Source organism: Lynx canadensis, chromosome D1 (genome assembly GCF_007474595.2).
Source record: "Lynx canadensis isolate LIC74 chromosome D1, mLynCan4.pri.v2, whole genome shotgun sequence".
NCBI lineage: Eukaryota > Metazoa > Chordata > Mammalia > Carnivora > Felidae > Lynx > Lynx canadensis.
The window spans coordinates 87,752,714-87,769,098 of record NC_044312.2 but is presented as its reverse complement, the minus strand read 5'-3'; the positions used below and the strand labels follow the sequence as shown (position 1 = coordinate 87,769,098).

At 42.2% G+C, this 16,385-nt stretch overlaps 1 pseudogene; it reads left to right on the top strand.

The window, feature by feature from the left end:
- Nucleotides 1-1,092: 1,092 nt before the first annotated feature.
- Nucleotides 1,093-1,700, top strand: LOC115525804 (annotated as a pseudogene).
- Nucleotides 1,701-16,385: the final 14,685 nt, after the last annotated feature.

Here is a 16,385-nt window from a genome sequence, read left to right as displayed (position 1 = left end):
CCATACCCAGAATCCCTTCTCAACCCAGAATGCCCCCAAGTCCCACATGAGAACTCAGGTATCAAAAGAAACAAGAACAAAAATCATCAACCCCATGATGAGTACCATGTTCAAGGCTCTTTACATACATCATCTCTGTTTCTCAGAACTTTGAGGATATATGTTATTAGCTACATTTGAGGAAATGAGGAAAGCTCAGAGAATTTAACTACTTTGACTCCTATCAAACCTAATATAGTAGAGCATGACCTCTAGACCACCTGATGCTCAGCCTCCTGACATGGCACCTGCTGTAATATTAAGTCTGACCAGTGTGGGAGGAACGTATCTTTCCTAGGCTCGGCCCCACAAATGCTAACAAAATGCATAATCCAGTCATAATGACAACTACTCTTTATATGGTGTGATCCTTCCCTGGATATTCTCTTTTTTAATTTCATAACAGCCATAAGATATGTTTGCACCCCATTTCACAGAGTTCAGAAAGAGCAAATAACATGTCCAATGTCCAATATCCAAAACCAAAACCAAAACCCTAACCTAAGTCTGGCCATGCCTCTAATTTATAGGAAATATGCCACAAAGATACGATCAGCAATCCAAACTGATAAATTCCATAAGAAAACAACCTGGTTTTTTTCCCCTTGCACTTTTATATGATAGAGAGAAGTGAGAGAGAACCCATAAATTAAAAGATACTTAAAAGACACTTTTATAAATATCAGATGTGGAGCTTCTTTGGATCCTATTTCAAACAAAGTGTAAAAAGAAAAAGAAAATTTATGACATTGGATTCTATTGATATTAAGAATTATTGATTTGTTCAGACATGATAATGACATTTTAGTTCTGTTTTTAAAAGGTCCTTATCTGCTTTCCTTTTGGTGGCACACAGCGGCAAGATGGTGGTGCAAATCTCCAAAGAAGAGGCAGTGTGTCACTGATGGCATCTTCAAAGCTGAACTGAACGAGCTTCTCACTTGGGAACTGACTCAAGATGACTACTCTGGAGTTGAGGTCTGAATTACACCAACCAGGACAGAAATCATTATCCCGGCCACCAGGACATAGAATGTCCTTGGTGAGACGGGCCAGTGGACCCGGGAATTGACTGCTGTGGTTCAGAAGAGATTTGGCTCCCCTGAGGGCAGTGTAGGGCTTCATGCTGAAAAGGTGGCCCCAGAAGGTCTGTGTGCTATTGCCCAGGCAGAGTCTCTGGGTTACACACTCCTAGGAGGCCTTCCTGTGTGGAGGGCCTGCTAGGGTGTGCTATGGGTCATCATGGAGAGTGGGGCCAAAGGCTGCAAACTCATGGAGTCTGGGAAACCCTGAGGACAGAGGGCTAAATCCATGAAGTTTGTGGGTGGCCTGATGATTCACAGTGGGGACCCGTGAACTGCTCAGACAGAGTGTGCTGGGCATCAAAGTGAAGATCATGCTTCCCTGGAACCCAAGTGATAAGAATGGTGCTAAGAAGCCCCTGCCTGATCAGGTGAGCACTGTGGACCCCAAAGACGGGGTACTTCCCACCACCCCCATCGAAACAGAAGGGTGGGAAGTCAGAGCCACCTGCCACGCCACACCCAGTACCCACAGCATAACAGGCTCTCCTTGGCAGCTGGATCTGGAGTCTGGATATTGCTCTATGAGGACTTTTCATAAAATCTTTGAAAAAGAAAAAAAAAATCATAAAAATTAACAAAGGGTCCTTATCTTTTTAGAGATTCATATTGAAATATCTATGAATGAAAGAACATGACATCTTGCATTCTATTAAAAATTATATTGGTTGGGGCGCCTGGGTGGCGCAGTCGGTTAAGCGTCCGACTTCAGCCAGGTCACGATTTCACGGTCCGTGAGTTCGAGCCCCGCGTCAGGCTCTGGGCTGATGGCTCGGAGCCTGGAGCCTGTTTCCGATTCTGTGTCTCCCTCTCTCTCTGCCCCTCCCCCGTTCATGCTCTGTCTCTCGCTGTCCCAAAAATAAATAAACGTTGAAAAAAAAAATTATATTGGGGGGAAGAGTAGACGCTGTTACCATTGAAACAAACTGGCCATCAGTTAACAGCCATTGAAGCTGAGTGATGGGTAAATGGGGGGGGGGGGGCGGTCACTATACTACTTTCCACATTTTTGTGTATATTTGAAATTCTCCCTAATAAAATCTTACAAAAGAAAAAAAAAATGCCCAAGATCACACATATTGCAAATGAAGGGCAGAGTCAGGACCTGAACTCAGGAGATCCAAGTCCAAACACTGACTTCCTCTCATCCCTACTGTACCTAGATATCTCTCCTATGCATTTATCCTATTTCAAAGCTTATGTCTCAAAAGGAAATGCCACAACAAATCATTCTTAGAAGCCCAGAGTTTCTTCAATGAAAGCTGCAATACAACATATAAAATACAGCTGTCAGAGAAACAAGTATTAGTGGGAAGATCCCGTGATACACCATGGTGATTCAGAAACTTTCAAAACCTACACTCCCTTTGTTATGCATACAGAGCAAATCAGAGAATGAGCCAACCAAGAGAACTAAGAGTCCCCTAATTGAGAAATGTATAAAACCAAGCTCTTCAGAACCAAGAAGAGCTGTTTGTAATAAACACAGAAAAAGTTCTCTTATGATCTAAGTAATAATGCATGTTTAACACTTTAAAAAGTGCTCTCAGGGGAACCTGGGTGGCTCAGTCGATTGAGGGTCTGACTTCAGCTCAGGTCATGATCTTGCAGTTCGTGGGTTCAAGCCCCACTGCTGTCAGTACGAAGCCTGCTTCAGATTCTGTATCTCCCTCTCTCTCTGCCCCTTCCCTGCTCATGCTCTCTCTCTCAAAAATGAAAAAACAGGGCACCTGAGTGGCTCAGTTGGTAAGTGTCTGACTTCGACTCAGGTCAGTTTCAGCCCCTCAAATGTCACGTCGGGCTCTGTGCTGAGAGCTCAGAGCCTGGAACCTGCTTCAGAGTCTGTGTCTCCCTCTCTCTCTGCCCCTCCCCCACTCATGCTCTGTCTCTCTCAAAAATAAAGCATTAAAAAAATTTTAATGAAAAAATAAACTTTAATTTTGAAAAAAAGAAAATAAAAAGTGCTCTCAGATTAATTAATTCATCTTAGGCTCTCAAAAATTCCTTGAGATAATTTGGAGTACATAAGTAACATCCCTACCTTTAAAAATGAACCAAATGAGACATAAAGAGGTCAAGATTTGATACCTGGATGGGGACTCAAAGTCAGGATTTCATTCATTCATTCATTCAAGCACTGACACCCAGCCTGCTTTCTATTCTAAGTGCCTGGGATATAGAGATACTAGAGACCTAGGGTCTCTGGGCTAGAGGACTTTAGGATTTCCCCATACCCTTCTAACAGAGAGTCCAGGCAGGCAGCCCTTTCCCAAAGCCCATCTCCTGCCCACTCCCCATCCTGAGTCCCACATACATCCAGGATTCTGCAGAAATAGGTGGGCTCTCGGTGGTTCCTGGGGAGCCTTGTGCATTTAAAGCCTGAATGAAGATCATCATTTTCCTGGTTGAATCTCTTCTATTTGCCTTCTCATCAGTATCCAGAGCAGGGTATGTATTTCCACACGCAATAAATGACTCCAGAAAAGGAGTGGTGTCAACTTCACCCGCAGAAAAATAAATCACATTTATATCATTCAACTAATATTTATTGAACACTTACTATCAGCCAGGTACATGAGGGACCAATATGATGAATATAAGACAGTCTCAGCCATCCAAGAGCCTACGATCAATAGGGGCTATGATCACATACTTAACAGCTTTAGGGGCGATGTTATTTTGTGTAACATACGATTGACTTTTTAACATTTAAAACTTTGAGAAGTCATAAGCTTTTCTTACTCTTTTTCTTGTTTCTCATGGCAACGTCCACTGACCTACACCTCACAATAAGCCACATGTTGCCGTATATTATAAATTCAACTCAGAAAAGAGGAGAGGGCTTGGGGAGGGATGAAAGGGCTTCTTAGAATTGACTGAAATATAAGGACTGACATCTCATTTTAAAGAACTTACTTTAAACGAAAAGCACAGTCTAGGGATCACATGCAGCTGGGGGGAATCAAGGAAGTCTCAAGGGGGATGTAGCTTCTGAGAAAGACCTGGAAGAACAGGAGAATCCCGTGAGTAGATGTGGGAGGGCACTCCCAGTACAGCAGTGGCCCAAGCAAAGTGACAAAGGGCCAAGAAAAGGGCAAAACACACCCTAGCTACTAAGAATGTAATCCTTTTTTTTTTTTTAATTTTTTTTTTCTCCGTTTTTATTTATTTTTGGGACAGAGAGAGACAGAGCATGAACGGGGGAGGGGCAGAGAGAGAGGGAGACACAGGATCGGAAACAGGCTCCAGGCTCTGAGCCATCAGCCCACAGCCTGACGCGGGGCTCGAACTCACGGACCGCGAGATCGTGACCTGGCTGAAGTCGGACGCTTAACCGACTGCGCCACCCAGGCGCCCCAAGAATGTAATCCTTTAGGAAGGAGCACACATGTGCGTCTAAGAGTTGCCCTGGGATGCTTATGAACCGTCCTGTGTCCCACTCCTAGGGATTCTGACTCAGACGGTCAAGAGAGTGGACTCTGGGAATCTGTAGGTATGGGTGGATTGTGGACAATACTATGAGAATCAGTAGTAAGGAGGTTTGGGTGAGAGACAGAACACAGACTTCATGGGGCAGGGATCACACAGACAAGTGCCACGCGATTGCCACAATCAGAATTACACCTGTCAAAGTGAGGTACCAGACCAGCAGTAGCATCACCCGGGAACTTGTTAGAAATACAAATTCTTGGGGCGCCTGGGTGGCTCAGTTGATTAAGCTCCTGAGTCTTGGTTTCAGCCCAGGTCATCTCACGGTTTGTGAGTTCTAACTGTGAGCAGGGCTCTGCCCTTGGGATTCTCTCTCTCCCTCTCTCTCTGCCCCTCCCTACCTCTCGAAAGAAAGAAAGAAAGAAAGAAAGAAAGAAAGAAAGAAAGAAAGAAAGGAAGAAAGAAAGAAAGAAAGAAAGAAAGAAAGAATTTTTTTAATTAAAAAAAAAAAAAAGAAATACAAATTCTCAGACCCTATCCCAAAAACTACTAAATCGGCAACTCTGGGGTGGGATCCAACAGTGTTTTAACAAGCCCTCTGGTGATTCTGATGCCTGCTCGAGCTGGAAAGCACCACTCTGAGTTCACCCTGGCAATGGTGTGTTATGGCCAAAATTGCATTAAAATTCCCACTAACTGCAATCCTGGCTAACCTCAAATTATTGTTGTTATTCCGTCTTTTCTTCCCTAAAAGGGGAGGGGCTGCAAATCAGCATGGTTTGAACGACTTACTAATCTGCTTTATAAGTCACTAATAATTTAATGCTTGACCAAGGGACTGCAAAAGTATTAAAATGAGAGTGCTTAGTCAGCACTTCCTAAACTTTCAGGTGCATACGAATCACCTGGAGATCTTGTCCAGGTAAAGATTCTGAATCCATAAGACTGACTTAGGGCCTAGGCTTCTGCATTTCAAACAAGCTCCCTGGTGATGCTGTTGCTACCAGCCCACAGCCCATACTTAGAGTGGCAAGAAATTACCTAATTCCACAAGTATAAAAGCCCCTGTAGCAGGACACCATCTCCCCACCAGCTGGGCTTTCCTCTCTGACCTGCCCCACTCCCACCCCATGATATGCTCCAGCGGCCCCTCTGCCCACTCTCCCCACACTCTCCCTGTGCCTTCTTTCCCTTTTCTCCTCATCAACCACTGCATGGAAACTTCCACTGGTACAGCCCCCTGCCTGAGAAGAGGGGCTTTCTGGGCCCACATGCCAGCGGAGGGAGTTAATGCGCTGCCCCAAGCACCTCCACCTTCCTCCAGAGAGACTCTGGCAAGAGGAAGGATCTGGCTCATTTGTTTGCAGAGCTAAGTATGCATTATTTAAAACACTAACTGTCAGCTTTAGCTTCATCTGAGGCTGTAAATCAACAGTCATTCCTCAGGGCCAGAGGGTCTCTTGTCACCCTCCCATGAGCTCCATCAGTGGAGAACAGTCAAAATCCCAGCTGGGACCACCGCATTAACTCAGTTAAAAAAAAATGTGATGCAGGCAGACACACATCCCTAACAAGTGTAAGTGCAGTTTCATCCTGCTGGATACACTGCGTCAGTCGCCTGTCCCACACGCTCATCAAGTATTCCGTGGTTATGAAACGTTTATGCTAACAAAACTGCAGAGTTGCAGCTCAGGACGTCACTGTAAATATTTATTAACCACGGCCATCAAGACAACAGCTTCTCTTACTTCAAGGTCCATTTTCTGGTTTGACCCACCAGGTGGTTCAATCCCTACTCTCTCTGTCCCTCTCTTTAAAAAAAAAAAAAAAAAAAGGTACTTCTTATATAAAACTGTTTTGTGAAAATCCACACGACCTCTTTAGAACAGCTCCACCAAAATTAATAAAAGGTTTCTGATATACAAACCAGGACAATAACATTTGAGCTCGATGAGTGGGGAGTAGCTTTGTGGATGCTCTTTCTGTGCATAGATCATAAAATGATGATTTAATCACTGGGGAATATTTATCACAAATAGTGTCATATGATGTACTGTAAAATTTATGCATCTAAAAGCTCGAGTGTACAATATAAAGAGATTGCTCAGATGTTTTGGACTTATTGGCCCAGCTCCACTGTTTATTACGTGGAGGCTTAATACTATAATAGGCTCTCTTTGAAGACTTCCTGTTGAAAAAAAAAAAAAAAAGAAAGCCATTCAACAAATTATATTTACTGTGTACACTCAACAAAGGAGAAAAAAATAGCACCATCCCGATGACTCTCTAATGAAGGACAGGGAAAAAGTCTGAGGAATCATAAATCTGGCTGTAAGGAAAGATGAGGGAAAATACACCAAGAATAGAAACACTCTGTGCCTTCAAAATGGATTCAAGAACCACCAACATATCCATAGTATAAGCAGAAACCACCAAATACAAAGACTGGCTAATAAAAATTTCAAGGTATGATTATAATTAGATAGCTATCCACAATTCCATTACTCAGTTCTCATAAAGCTTGCCACTCAGCACTGAAGCAATAATAACTTTTTTTTTTTTTTTTTTGGGCTGGCCATTTTTATTCTAGGCTGAAAGGAAAATGTAGGAGAAAACCATAAAGAGATGCATGGAGAGCTTCTGGAATGGAAGGTAAGACCTGACTTCTAGTCTGAGACTCTCAGAGAGTCTACAATATCAGCTAAGTGGGGGCACCTCACCAGAAACCCAGTGTTTCCATATCACATTCTGTTTGTGGTTACCTTCCTAAACCTCCCTGCACTGCTGGCCCCACCACCCGGCGGCTCTAGTAAGGGCTGCTTTTACTTTAGAAAAATACAAAACCTCCACCTGACTCCTCTAATTGTCTGGTGCGTATTCACAATGTTCCTGGACCTGTACACAGCAGAGTCCCAGGCACCAATTAAAATTTTCAAAAGGAGAAAGATGTGTCTACCTTCTTCTCTAGCATCTCTATTCCCAGTGACCAGAGCACAAGCCAGGCCACTGGGATGAATTCAGTACCTCCAAAGGAATGAATGAAAGTTCCCACAAACTTTTTCCACAAGCATATAAAGCCATAACAAAGGGACACCTGGGTGGCTCAGTTGGTTGAGCATCTGACTTCGGCTCAGGTCATGATCTCGAGGTTCATGAGTCTGAGCCCCACACTGGGCTCACTGCTGTCAGCCTGTCTGCACAGAGCCTGCTTCAGATCTTCTGTCCCCCTCTCTCTGCCCCTCCCCCGCTTGTGGTCTTCCCCCGACCCCGCCAAAAAAAAAAAAAAATTAAAGCCATAACCAAAATCTCAGTAAGATCATGGGGCCCTGTCTGTTCAATTATTCAACAAATATTTCTTGAAAGCCTGTTTTGGATTCTAGGACATACCAACACACAAAACAGTCCCTGCCTTCATGGAACTGATATTCTAGTTGGGAAAGCAGATAACAAGCTAATGATACCTATGTCAGGTAATGAATGCTACCAAAAAAGTAAGCCAGGATAAGAGCTCCCCAGAGCATCCCAGTAGGGTGGTTACAGGAGAAGATCTTTGGTGAACAGTAAAGTAGAAATCTGAGGAGGTGAGAAATGTAGTCATGAGATGATACAGGGAAAAGCACACCAGGCAGAGGGAACAGCAGGTGCAAAGTCCCTGCAAGGGGGCCAGATGCAGAGACCAGAGATAAAAGGTAGAGGAAATGGCTGGAGGTGTGGGAAAGATAATGTACTGCAATGTTCTTAAATCTGGAACTTATAACCCACTCGTGAGTCACAACCACCATTTTAAGTCAAAACCACCATTTTAAAAAATGGTCAAAACCTCCATTTTAAAAAGTCAAAACCACCATTTTAAAAAATGAAACAGGGACTCGTGGGGTGGCTCAGTCGGTCAAGCGCCTGACTTGGGCACAGGTCATGATCTCACGGTTTGTGGGTTCGAGCCCCACATCAGACTCTGTGCTGACAACTCAGAGCCTGGAGCCTGCTTCCGATGCTGTCTCCCTCTCTCTCTGGCCTCCCCTGCTCGTGCTCTGTCTCTCTCTGTCTCAAACAAACATTAAAAAAAATTAATAAATTAATTAATGAATGAAATAGAACAGGGGCGCCTGGATGGCTCAGGTGGTTAAGCATTCGACTCATGATTTCGCGGTATGAAGCCCCACAACTGGCTCTGCACCGACACTGTGAAGCCTGCCTGGGATTCTCTCTCCCTCTCTCCCTCTGTGTCCCTCCCCCGGTCTCTCTCAAAAATAAATAAACTTTAAAAAAAATACTGATATGAACATAGATTTTTTTTTTTACACAATTGTGCTTACATATTCACTAAATAGTTTCATGCTACAAAAATTCTCCTGAGGTGAGGTGCTGAAAAATCTCATATTTCAACTGCTAAACGAATAATAAGAACAACATTATTGCTGGTCTTTAAAGCTGTCAATCCCGAGCTTACAACTACACTCTTTTTAAAAAATAATAATAGGTGGGGCGCCTCGGTGGCTCAGTCAGTTAAGTGACCAACTCCTGATTTCGGCTCAGGTCGTGATCTCACGGTTGGTGAAATGGAGCCCCGCGTCAGACTCTGTGCTGACAGCGTGCAGCCCCCTTGGGATTCTCTGTCTCTCCCTTTCTCTGCCTCTCTACCCCCCATAATACATACATACATACATACATACATACATACGTACATAAAAATGTTAAAAAACGAAACAGAACAGAATGAAATAGAAATTACCACTGTGCACTGTCTGTAGTAAGTCTAAATACCGTTTGGTGAAATTCGGGTGATGAGGGAGGGGGGCTTCCTCGGTCACACACGGTGCATCTGTGCTGCAGTACAATATAAAATGTGCTTCTCACAGTGAATTACAATAAAAACAAAATGAACACAGGGCTTTATAAATCTGTGCCGTCCAACTAGCCACATGTGGCTATTTAAATTTAAATTAACCAAAATTAATGAAAATTTAAAATTCAGTTCCTCAGTCACACTAGCCACATTTCAAGTGTTCAATAGCCACGTGTGGCTGGTGGCTACTGCATTAAACAGAGCAGATATAAAACATTTCCATTAGAATGCTGAAAGTTCTCTTGGAAAGCAGTTATACAGATTGTTCTGTCTCTGGAGTCTGTGACCCTCTAATGTCACCTGATAGAATTACAAGTGTGTCTAGGATGATCAGATGAATGAGTTTTCTGAATAAAAGGCTCTGAATTTATATTGTCTCGTAATACAGCTGGCATCCAGCTGGAGATAAAACCAAAATATGCTGAAAATCACCCTGACGCCGAGCAGCCATATGCATGGGCTGGTGAGAGTCAGTCTGCCTCGATTTCCTTCTCCATAAAGTAACTATTAATAAATAATCACCCATTATTTGTTTCGAATTATAAGGATTTCCTAGGGGAAAAAACTACAAAATTTATAGAGTCCCAAAGTAGAACACTTCAGACATGGGCAGCTGACCAACTGTGGTACAACAGTGTGATTTTTAAAAATCCATTTCCTGGCCCTGAGCAAGGGCTGAAACCAAATCCAGTGAGGCATAATACTGCCACATGTGACCCTAATGATTATCAACCAGGATTCTCATCGGAAGTCCCGCAGCCCGAGAAGCAGTGATACCTCACATGGAGAGTTTTCAAGGCACCTAACTCAGGGGTGGTCGCCCTACCACAGGATAGGTCCTCACCCTGTGGTGTCTGGGGCTGGCTGCTGCTTGAAGGGGGTCTTTTACATGGTTGGGAATCATCAGTGTTTACAGCTCCTTCACTTTGGCCCTCTCTCCTGGCAATAATGTAAAGAAAGATGCCTATGGATGTGAGGGTCCCATCTCAGGCTCTGACTTCTGTGTAGCTTAGAAAGGAAATGAATGAGCCAGCATGAGCAATGTGGGCCAGGGAGTGATGACAGGGACTTGGCTGTTCCACTGGGCACCCCAAACAGATGCTGCTCCCTCTTAGAACAAGAAGGAGCAATGTTTACCTTGCATTCACACCTTCCATTGCAGCAGGACCTTGGTCCCCTTCCAGCTGCAGCCTGGAAAGTGTACCTGCCTTCTGGGTCCAGATGTAGGCACGCGAAGAAGGATCCCAAATGGGCATGTTACCCAAGGATAGTACATCCATACATTCAGAAGCCAAATTCAGGTAATCTGACTCCTAAGACTGATAATAGGATGGAGTACATATATGAAATTGAAACTGCCTGAAAATCCATAATGGACACCATTTTGTGCAACCCAGATGCATATTGTGCAATCCAGCATCTTCACACAGGTGCCTAGAACACCATATGCACTTGATAAATGTTTTCGAATGAGTAAATGATTGAATATGAAATGTATAATGCCCTACATTAACCTAAAATGGCTACAATTTCATCTGTCTTTCTGAAGCAGGAAGCAGGGAAAAGTAGACTTGCTTTGCCTAATATTTCACCAGTCTTATCAATAATGCACTGAGGAAAGAAACCATAAAGGAAAAGATTCATTGATTTGGCTATATTAAATGTCAAGTGTCAAAAAACACCATAAAAATTAAAAGGAAAATGATAAACTGGGGGGGAAATACCTGCAACATATGATAAAAATATTATATGATGACTCTATAAAGGGGTCTCCAAATCAATAGGGAAAAATATACAGTGGCTTAATAGAAAAATGGATGAAGAATATGAATAGAATCTTTAACACACACATACAACACACACACAGCTGACAGACACATAAAAACACAAAGTTCAACCTCTCTGTGCTAATCAAAAAAACGCACATTAAAACAACAATATGATCTATGATACCATTTTCAACTATCAAATTGGCAAAAGTCTTCCATTGTTTTCCTTCTTTTTTTTTTTTTTTTCAACGTTTATTTATTTTTGGGACAGAGAGAGACAGAGCATGAACGGGCGAGGGGCAGAGAGAGAGGGAGACACAGAATCGGAAACAGGCTTCAGGCTCTGAGCCATCAGCCCAGAGCCCGACGCGGGGCTCGAACTCACGGACCGCGAGATCGTGACCTGGCTGAAGTCGGACGCTTAACCGACTGCGCCACCCAGGCGCCCCTCATTGTTTTCCTTCTTAGTGACAACACCCAATACTGGCAAGGTTGTGGAGAAATCAGCTCCCTCCTGCACTTCATACATTTATATAGAAGACAATTTGATAGCATGTGCTAAAAGCCATAAAAATGTGCATCCCTTTTGATCCAGGAACTCCATTCCAGGAATTTATTCTAAGGAAATAATCAGAGATGTAATCAATGATTTATGTGAAAGACATTCATCAGATGTTTATGGTAGGGGAAACCATAAATGGCCTATAAATCCATCAGGAGAAGGTTGTTAAGTGAACTATATTACAAGCCTATGATAGAAACTATACATCATTTTTAAGAAGTTCTTTACAATATCACAACAGCCAAAAGTTGGAAGCAACCCAAATGTCCACTGACTGATGAATGGATCAAAAAAATGTGTTATATACATACAATGGAATATTACTCAGCCTTTAAAAGGAAGGAAATTCTTTCACATGCTACAACATGGATGAGCCCTGAGGATACTCTAAGTGAAATTAGCCCATCACAAAAATACAAGTACTACAGGCCACTTATGTGAAGTATCGAAAGTAGTCAAATTCATAGGAACAGAAAGTAGAATAATGCTTATCAGGGGCTGGCAGGAGGGAGAAATCAGGAGGTGTTGCTTCATGTGTATTGAATTTCAAATTTGCAAAATGGGAAAGTTCTGGAGAACTGTTTCACAAAAGTGTGAATATATTTAACACTACTAAACTGTATGCCTAGAAAATGGTTAAGAAGGTATATTTTGTGTTCTTTATCACAATTTTTTTAAATGTTTATTTATTTATTTTTGAGGGAGACAGAGAGAGAGAGAGAGCACAAGTGGGGGAAGGAGGAGAGAGAGAGGGAGACACAGAATCTGAAGCACACTCCAGGCTCTGAGCTGTCAGCACAGAACCTGACATGGGGCTTGAACTCACAAACCTTGAGATCATGACTTGAGCCAAAGTCAGACACTTAACTGACCGAGCCACTTAACTGACCGAGCCCCCTTTATCAAAATGTTTTTTAGGTTCTTTTACGAGACTATCTAGTCATACATGGTTATTCATTTCATAAATTACCACACCATGGAATATACTTCAAGCTAAATCCATACTGCATTTAGCTTAATTTTTGTGTGATTTCGAAGGCACTTAAGAATGTTGCAGAAACTCATTTATAATGATATTTCCAAAACTACTGACCGCAATATTAACAGATTTCTAAACTTATGTACTCATTGAGAGTGGCAGTTAATAAAAATACTAGTTAGCAGATTTTCTGAATTAAGAAATTATAATGTCACCAATGTTTTGTCAATGGCTAGTTCAGGATTTTTCAGGGAATTTCAAATATTCTGTAACCGTAAACATCCAGCTCCTGGAGACTGAAAGTCCTACATGTGTCACACACAAATCCTTTGTCAGACTCCTGCTCTGATTTACTTTTCGTAAATGTGAACACCTCAAGTAGAGGTACTGGGCGTACTTCCATATTCTCACCCTCTCCAACAAGACAGCTCTGCAAAGCTACATGCAGTGTCCGGATATCTGCGTGGCACACAAGTCCACACCAGTTCATGTAGACCTCTTAAGACATTACATTTCTCATTATAATTGTCATCTTCATTGTCTCCCCAGTGCCTGAAACAGTGTTAATAAAGATAAAATACACCTTATACAATAAATAAGTGAAGACAATGACACCGGTTGTACTATAATATAAAAAGAGCATGGGGCGCCTGGGTGGATCTGTCGGTTAAGCACCTGACTTCAGCTCAGGTCATGATCTCACAGTTCGTGGGTTTGAGCCCCGCGTCCAGCTCTGTGCTGACAGCTCAGAGCCTGGAACCTGCTTCGGACTCTGTGTCTCCCTCTCTCACTGCTCCTGTCCCATTCTCTCTCTGTCTCTCTCTGTCTCTCAAAAATAAATAAACATTGAAAAAACAATTTAATTTTTTTTTTAATGTTTATCTTTATTTTTGAGACAGAGAGAGATAGCATGAGCTGGGGAGAGGCAGAGAGAGAGAGGCAGACACAGAACCTGAAGCAGGCTCCAAGCTCTGAGCTGTCAACACAGAGCCCAACGCGGGGCTCGAACTCGTCAACTGAGAGATCATGGCCTGACCTGAAGTCAGACGCTCAACCGATTGAGCCACCCAGGCGCCTCAAAAAAACAATATAATAAAAAAAAAAGACCAAAGTCATCAGAACTTTTAGATACAGTTGACCCTTGAACAACAGGGGTTTGAACTGCACAGGTTCACTTATACATGGAATTTTTACAACACAGGACTATAAATGCATTTTCTCTTCCTTGTGACTTTCTTAACATTCTCTTTTCTCTAGCATATTCTATTTTAAGAATAGAATATACAATAACATACCAAATAGGTGATAATCAACTATTTATGTCATTGGTAAGGCTTCCAGCCAACAGTAGGTTGCTAGTAATTAAGTTTTAGGGGAGTCAAAAGATATCTGCAGATTTTTGAATGCACAGGTATCAGCATCCCTAACCCTTGCCCCCTGGTTGTTCAAGGGTCAAGTGTATTTACATACTTTGCTAAGTGATAACATCACAATCCTAACTCAGCACTGTTAAGAGAAAACATCTTCTCCTAGAATTAATTATTCTAAATCCACGTCCAACAAAAGTCATGTTCCATGGACCACTCACTCTGTAGAATGGTAATAGGTATTTTTTATAAATGGATTTCATGTTCAAATAAATTGGGGAAACTCTGGGGTAAATAAAATAAAACTGGTTTCTTTGCCTCCAAACTTTACTCATTACTATACAACACTATGTACTTTAGTACTAATATTAGAGCAATGCAGTTCCCAGAAACACCATTTCTTGCCCCAATGTAGAACCTAGCCACTTTCCCTGCATAGTGCAGCCCACACAGTCTTATTTATAGCAAGTCTGTAAGGGTGTTGGTAATTCAGGGAATGCCTATATTAGCAAGATTTAGCCAATATACTTAGTCTGCAAAGCATCAAAAACAATACGTGTAATTCTTTTTAAATTTGGATATATAACAGGAGTTATTCATATAATAACCCAAGAAGACAAGTTTCCAATAGCCACTGGACATAATGTTGGGTAAACATATAGACTTTTCTTCCTGGGTAGTTCATATAAAATATTCATGTAAGAAATACAACACTAGCTGATTTAAACATCATCATTTTTATCGGCTATAACACAGGCTTAGAAACCTTTAACTCTAATGGAAATTAAACGCTTTGCATTTAAGATGTTTCCTACTCTGACCTTTAAACATTAAAATAACTAGAAGCACCACAAAGCAGAAATGATAATGTTTCACTTACATGGTGCTACATTTCAGACCTGTAGTTGTAAGTAAAAAGAGGTTTCACCTTCAAGGTCAGAAAGGACAAGACGTCCCGTGTGTAGCTAGAATAAAAGGCATGGCTGGACCACGAGAACCCTCTTCTCCACAAAAGAGGCAAGAGATGGCCCAAATGGAGGATGCCCTGCATGCTTGACATCCAGCAACTCTAAGTCTCTGACTTGATTTCTCAATAGTCCTCCGTGATTCTCTGTGCTGGGGAACGCAAATGAGTTTTACCTCATACAAATACACTGTTCCTGAAAATATCAATACATGGAATGTCATGGAGAGCACTAGAAGAGCTCACTCCTTAAAAAGAAAACTAAGAGAGCTCCCTCCATAATAAGAAAACTATAACAAACACTCCCTTGTCATTTAAAATGTTACTAGCACTTGTGTCCCTCCCATCAGAATTTTACAAATCAGAAAAACAAAAATTAAGTGTAAGTAAAAAATGAAAACAAAACAAAGCAAACAAGGCTAGGTATAATGAACCAGGAGTTTCCAGTTTTTAATTTTGCCAAATAAAGGTGTCTAAACATTGAAACAAAATGACAACCACCACCACAAAATTCCTACCATGCACTAGCAGAGAGATTCACCACCCTGGCTGCACAACAGAGTCACCTGGAGAGCACCAAACCCACACCAGTGCCTGGTCTGTCCCAGGATTCAGATTCAGTTATCCGAGGGGCAGCCAGGACCCTATAGTTTCTAAAAGCTCCCCAAGTGGCTCTACTGTGCAGCTACAGTAGAGAAGCATCATCGTCTCATAACAGAAAAGGCATTTTGAAACCAAAAAAAGTAAGAGTATAATCTCAAATTACAGGATGACTATTAAAAGTAAATAAAATCAAATGTATAAAATACATTGTATTTCTCATTTTGCCTCTAACAACCTAAGCTAAAGAACCTGTGGGCCAGCAGTTGAAGATATTTGGTCTACACTAACAGACCGCCCTTCCCCACCTGTCGCTCCACGTGTAACCCCTTAACAACATGGCTTGTGTCCTCTCCGCTCCACCAAAGTGACCCTTGCAAAGCTCAAGAAGGAATCTTGTGTAGCCAAATCCATTCACCTCTCTTCATTTCTCCTAATTCCATATCTTTGCAGCACTTTCCAGAAGTACTAGTCCCACCTCCCTGAAACTGTCTTCCTCCTGGCCTGCAACACAATTCACTACACCCCAAACACATCTTGCAAATCCTTGCTTCTGGTTTTGCTGTGTACTGCTCCCTTTTCCTGGAACTCCCTTCTGCCTTCTCCACAGACCCAAATCCTGTATCGTCTCCAAGGACAAGTTAAATGCTTCTACCCATCCCCTACGCCCATCTGTGTTCCGTGAGTGGGTCCACAGAGAACCTGGTAGAATTTAAAATGCAGTATTAATTTCAAAGGGGGAGATGAG